The following is a 7500-nucleotide window of genomic DNA, read 5'->3' as shown; positions in this document are numbered from 1 at the left end:
AAACAAAACTGAAATGACAGAAAAAAATACGAAAACAAAGAACAAGATAAAAGTATGGATGCAGAGATACTCATTGATACTACATATGAGGCAATCAAGCCGCATACATACGAAGTAATAAATTACGACATGACAACACAAAAGAAAATCCCGAAGAGGCTCTACCCAGATTTTAACAATGATGGGAAAGAGGAAAAAATAGACAAGAAAGACAAAGTCTGTGACCTTTTGAAAGGAGGTAATTGCTGATTCGGATAAAAATGTTACTACAAACATCCCAAGGTATGTCACTACTATGAACTCTATGGTAAATGTTCATACCTAGACGGCTATGAGGATGATTGCAGAGATCTACATCCAAAAATATGCAAAAACCAAAAGAAGGAAAAGGATGTAAGTTCGACAAAAAATGTAAATATGTGCACCCTGTAGCCATGAATCAAAATCAATTAAATAATCAATCAAATAATAAAACCTAAAATAAGAAAGAAACAAATAAAGAGAGGAACAAAAAATATGAGGTGAAGAAAAAAGCAAGCCATCACTGCGATATGGAGTGTCAGCAAAGAATTTCCAAGCATCAACTCCAAGATAAAGCCCAAGACACAGCTCAAGAGATAGATATTGTATTTACGATGCAAGAGGATATTACAGATATGGAGATATTTGCAGATTCAGAGGCAAAATGAATAATTATGGCGAAGGAAGATCAAATGTTATGGAAAAGTTGGATTTTTTAATATCAGAATTTCTGGAAATGAAGAAAAGAACAACATACCAGAGCAGGAAAGAGATGCGGGTAAATCCTTATTTTACCCATATTAAATGAAGGAGAAAACACGCAAACCATCATAGTGATGAATGCGCAGGGTTTAGTTACGAGTAACTCAAAAAGAAAAATAGAGTACTTAGAGGAACTAACCCAAATTGAAAAGAAAATAGATATAATGAATATAAGTGAAACCTGGTATTCCCAAGAGACTGGTAATGACGATCAAATATAAGGGTTCCAAACTTATAGATCATATAAAAAAAACAGTAATCAAGGGGGAACCGCAATGTATTGGAAAGACAAAAAACAAGGAAAAATATGGTAACTCAGAATGTGAACTAATAGCAGTAGAATATGAATCTGAAAAATTAATGAACATAGTAATATATAGACGCCATAATACTAAAGAGTTTGACACAATAATAGAAAAATTGGATGATATATGTAGAAATCACAAGGACTGGACTATTCTCCTATCCGGAGACTTTAACTTACCTTTCGTAGACTGGAAAGAACGAATAGGAGATTGTGGTTGTATTTATACATATAAAAAAGAAGTAATAGTAGTGCAGAAGATAAGAGGCAATTCAAAAAGCTATTAGATATGCTACTAGAGTACAACATTCAACAAATAAATCACCTCCAACAAGAAAGGAAAATACTTTAGACCTAGTATTTTTGAACGAGGTGAATTATGTTAAAGAAATAATAGTTCATAATCAGAGTATTTCAGACCATAATATCATAGAATTAACAGTCCATTCCAAAGCAAGTGAAAACTGAGATAAGCAAGAAATGAAAAAAAGTGGGAAGGATATGGAAAATACAACTTCTACAGTAAAAATATAAAATGGTCAGAAATAAATGAAGAATTAAACAAAGATTGGGATAACATTTTCGTAAGTAATGATATAAAGGTAAATACGGAGATGATTAAAGAAAATAGTGGATAAATATATACCGAAGAAGAAAAGCAAACATCAGTCATGCATACCAAGAGACAGAAGGATCTTGTTCCAGAAAATCAGAAAGTGGAAAAAAGGCCTTACAAAAGAAAACAATGCATGGTAAGTGATCGAACTAAAAAGTAAGATAGAAAATGCAGAACAAAAGATTATACAATCAAAAGAAAAGGAAAAACGGAACTTGGAAGAAAAAAACCCTAGTAAACATCAAGCAAAACCCCTAACTATTGTATTCGTATGCAAAAAAGATGAATAAAAGAGGAATAGAAATAGGCCCTCTAAGAACTGAAGGGAGATTAACGAATAAAAAAAAAAATATGCAACATATTGGTAGAACGATATAAGAGAGAATTCACCCCTAGAATTGAAAATGAAGCTAATGATATAGAAGTAACGGATGAAAATAGTTAATATTTAGCAGACATGGATATTAATGAATCTGATATTGTACAGGCTATTAATGAAATTAAAAATGGAGCTGCAGCAGGGCCTGATGGCGTCCCTGCCATTTTGTTAAAGAAAGTAATTCATTCTATCGCAAAGCCACTTGCAATATTATTAAGACAAAGTGTAGATACCGGCAAGATTTATGATGAGCACAAATTAGCATATATTACCCCTACTTTCAAAAGTGGATCAAGACTAGAGGCAAGTAATTATAGGCCTGTGAGTCTAACATCACATATATATTATGAAAGTGTATGAAAGGGTAATGAAGAAAAATATTATGAAACATTTAATAAAAAATAATTTGTTTAATATAGGACAACATGGCTTCGTACGTGGAAAAAGTACACAAACCCAACTGTTAGTCCACCGTGAGAACATATACAAAAATATGAAAAGCGGAAATGAAACAGATGTGGTTTATCTAGACTTTGCAAAAGCTTTTGACAAGGTAGATCATAATATATTAGCAAAGAAAATTAAGAAAACATAATATAGTGGATAAAGTAGGAAGATGGTTAAAAGAATTTTTACACAACAGAAAACAGATAGTTATTGCAAACGATGAGAAATCGGATGAAGCTAAGTTAATATCCGGTGTGCCACAAGGTACGGGTGTTAGCTGCATTACTGTTTGTTATTATGATTGCAGACATAGACGGAAATGTAAGGACCCGGTAGTGAGTAGTTTCGCCGATGACACAAGAATAAGTAGAGACATTACTTGTGATGAAGATAGGAACGCGCTACGAAGAGAGCTCAACAAAGTATATGATTGGGCAAAGGTAAATAGGATGATATTTAACTCTGATGAATTTGAATCGATAAATTATGGAGACAGAGAACGAAAGCTATATGCATATAGGGGACCTAATAATGAGACAATCACAAATAAGGAAGCAGTTAAAGACCTTGGTATGATGATGAATAGGAACATGTTATGCAATGATCCAATAGCAATTCTATTGGCAAAATGTAAAGCAAAAATGGGAATGTTGTTACGGCACTTCAAAACAAGAAAAGCTGAACACACGATTATGCTTTATAAAGCATATGTTCGTAGTCCACTTGAATTTTGCAATATGATATGGTACCCACACCATTAAAAGGATAATGCACAAATAGAATAGAATAAAAGAACTTAAGGATCTTGACTACTGGGAAAGACTACAATCCTTAAAATTATATAGTTTAGAAAGGAGAAGAGAACGCTACGTGATAATTTAGGCATGGAAACAGATAGAAGGAATAGCCGAAAACATCATGGAGCTAAAAATATCAAAAAGAGCAAGCAGAGGTAGATTAATAGTGCCCTAGACTATACCAGGAAAAATAAGGAAAGCACACTGGACATTAATCCACTATGCACCAGCATCGATAATGCAGCGTCTATTCAATGCGTTGCCAGCTCATCTGTGGAATATATCAGGAGTGAGCGTAGATGTGTTTAAGAACAAGTTCAACAAATATCTCAGCTGCATCCCAGACCATCCAAGACTGGAAGATGAAAAATATACCGGAAGATGTACTAGCAACTCTTGTAGACATTAGAGGTGCCTCACACTAAGGGACCTGGGGTAACCCGAACAAGATGTAAGGTAAGGTAAGGTAAGGTCTCTCCAAGCGGACTTTCCCTATGGACGGGGAATCTAATTTCTTATGGCCTATAAATTACTTTTTCAGTTAACCAAAATGTCTCTCTCTCTCTCTCTCTCTCTCTCTCTCTCTCTCTCTCTCTCTCTCTCTCTGAGTGGACTCTCCTTCCTTACGATTATAATTAGTCTGATAGATGTCCTATATCTTTTATCTCTTAACACTCTTACGAAAAATGTTTCCTGAAACAGATTCATTTACAGTTAAGGAACAAAAGAGTTTCAAATAACAACAAAAATACATTTTGAGAATATGCAAGAAAGAATAAAAACATTAATTTCGAAAAGATCTATAATAATAATAATAATAATAATAATAATAATAATAATAATAATAATAATAATAATAATATAATAATAATATAAAAATAAATACAAAATTAAATAAATTATGAGAAACGCACTGGGACTCTCCCCTTGAAGCCTCAAGCGCTAGAAAGTGATTTATGGCTGGCTCCTCATTTTTCGATACACGTTTTGCATCGTATATCACATAAACGTGAATTAATCTCTGTCACTCCGGAAGGAATAATATTTCATAACTCGGGAAATCATATTATTATCATTATATGATATCTGTAGCGAGATTTCCCATTAGATTTTCTTGAGGACGTGTAATTCTGTAACTACATAAATAGATAGATGCGTTTTATGTGTAAAAATGTGTTTTGTTATTACTTTTAGAATTTTCACGTTTAAATTATTGATAATTTTCACCCACTGCTATGTGATCTCTCCTAAAGCTTTTCCTCTTCATATTTATTTATATATATTTTCGTCCGAAGACGAAGAGTTGGTTTAATGCCATAGGATATTTGTCCTCCTGGTTTCAAAATAATGAAAGGAAGGGTGAAAGGGTAGATGAAATAAGAGAAACATGGGTTAAAGACTGTTGAAAGAATTGTAAAAGAAAGGGGAAAGATGGGTGAAACATGGGTGAAAAGATAAAAGGTAGGGTGAAAGATGGGGTAAAAAGAAGATGGTGACAGAATGGTGGGATGGGTGGAAAGAATGGGAAAATGAACGTAGGGTGAAGGATGAGTGAAAGGATAGTGAAAATAAGGATAAAAATGGTAAAAAGTAGGGTGAAAGATGGGAGCCAGAATGGTGAGAGAAGGTGGATGGGTGGAAGAAGGATGAAGGATGGGTGAAAAAAGGCTAAATGATGGTTGGTAAAAGGGTGAGAGGATGGGTGGAAAAGGGTGAAAGATGTGTAAAAGACGGATGGAAAGAAGCATGAAAAGAAGGGTGAAGGATGGAGGAAAAATGATGAAAGTATGGTTGAAATAGGGGTAAAAAGGAAGATGATGTTAAATCGAGGGTTTTACAAAAATTTTAGTAATTATAATTCGTGTCCTTAGCATTCAAGTTACTTTCCTCCCTAAGAATGAATAAAAACGATTTTCCAATTCGTTATTAAGAGATTTTCTTCCTGGATTGAGATTGTATTTTTTTTTTTTTTCTAAAAACTAAAACTATTATGTAGGCTGTGTCTGTCCGTCCGCACTTTTCTGTCCGCCCTCAGATCGTAAAAACTACTGAGGCTAGAGGGTTGCAAAACTGTAGTTGATCATCCACCTTACAATCATCAAACATACAATATTGCAGCCCTCTAGCCACAGTAGATTAAATTTTATTTAAGGATAAAAGTTGGACATAATCGTGTTTCTAGCCACGCAACTGCACAGGCTACCACAGCTAATTTAGCATTTCATACAGAGACCACCGAAAGATAGATCTATATTCGGTGGCCTCGATTATACGATGTATAGAAAACTCGATTGCGTCAAAGAAACTTAGGCACATTTTTTACTTATTTACTGACCGTGATACAATTCTCTGTGGAAAGAATTAATTTTGCTTTTTTATTTATTATTTTCTTTATTTACATTTGACTGGTGTTAGTAACAAGGAGAGTTTCCTATTCATGTGTGTCTAAAATTCTAAATAAAAGTGTTTTATCGAAATCTGCATCTATGATTTAAAATTATTCAATTTAGTAAAGCAGTTGATTAACAGATCGTACGATCAAACAGTAAAAAATGTTTTCTCTATCAGATTTAAATATAAAAAGTTATATATCGAAATAAAACATTACTGATAATAAAGACACTTTGAAGCTCCTCTCTCATTTGTAAAAAATAATTTTATCTTTCATCATTCAAACATGATTAGACATTGCAAAAACCTTTAGCCGTGAAAATATCATTGATGAAAAGTCTCTCTCTCCATATCTGTCCCTCCCTCTCTCTCTCTCTCTCTCTCTCTCTCTCTCTCTCTCTCTCTCTCTCTCTCTCTCTCTCGTTTAGCCGTTTATCAGTGATGAAAATTAAATTGTTCAAAAACTCTCCAAAGACTCGGATCACCTCTCTCTCTCTCTCTCTCTCTCTCTGTCTCTCTGTCTCTCTCTTCTCATCTCTCTCTCTCTCTCTCTCTCTCTCTCTCTCTTTCCTCAGAGTATGCAAATCGTGGTCATCAGAGCGCAAAATGAGAAGCCCTTTGTCATTTTCCATTTCAAGAAATGTCTTCTTCCAAAGTGATTTTTTACCAGTAATGAGGTAAAGTTAGTCCATTTTGTCTTTTCTTATCAAGCAGAGACGCAATTGTCTCCCCCTGGGATAGAAAGAGAAAAGATAAACTTTAGAAATTATAACTTTATAATCTATTACGTGACAATGAAGGCCGGGGATATTTAGATGGTTAGTGGAAGGGATGACTACCAAATTCTCAAAAAACATCTCTCCAGCCACCTTCAAGAATTAGCTATTTTTCCCAATGGAAGTAAAATAATAATAATAAAAAGCTCGTATAAGGAGAATCAATAACAAGTATAACCATTTATGAAAATTTGTAAACGAGGACTTAATAGTATCAACACGCGACCAATTAGAATTTAGCTCTCAAACACACGCTGACTGTAAACCACCTACCTGTTTGTTATAAATACCTTAGAACCTCGTATCTTAAAGGGACAAATTTCAAAAACACAAAACAGACACATCACCAAAGCCATACACTCAGTGACACCTTATCTCCTATAGAAGAACCTTCAGAGAGGATTATATTCCCCCCTCTCTCTCTCTCTCTCTCTCTCTCTCTCTCTCTCTCTCTCTCTCTCTCTCTCTGACCAAGTAATATCCCAGTCTTAGAAGCGTGGAATCCTCTTCTCTCTCTCTCTCTCTCTCTCTCTCTCTCATGAGGGTCATCACAAGACTTTGACCCAAAAGTTTCGAATACAATAAAAAGACCTTTGTTCGAGAATGCAGGCGAAACAGGGACAATTAGGAGATGTTTTAATGAGGAACAGGGGCCAGACAATTTGCACCAGACTTCAGGACTTCAGGAGGAAATGAAGGAATCTTTTATTGGTTGGCAGGCACGAAATAGGGTAAGGAGAGAGAGAGAGAGAAGAGAGAGAGAGAGAGAGAGAGAGAGAGAGAGAGAATCATTCTAGATGCAACTGAACACGGTTTAACCAGTGAGAGTAACATTCATAATATATTTATTAAATTATGTAGCCTTATCCGAGTTCATTCAATGTGAATTTACTCTGATAAAATAGAGAAAATGTTTTCTTCGTTATTTCACTACTATTTTTGACAAGTAAAGAATAAATCAGGTCAGAATTATGTTGTTTCACATTTGAGCTTATTCATATGTATAT

This window comes from Macrobrachium nipponense, chromosome 23 (assembly GCF_015104395.2).
Source record: "Macrobrachium nipponense isolate FS-2020 chromosome 23, ASM1510439v2, whole genome shotgun sequence".
NCBI lineage: Eukaryota > Metazoa > Arthropoda > Malacostraca > Decapoda > Palaemonidae > Macrobrachium > Macrobrachium nipponense.
Note: the sequence above shows the minus strand (reverse complement) of the source record.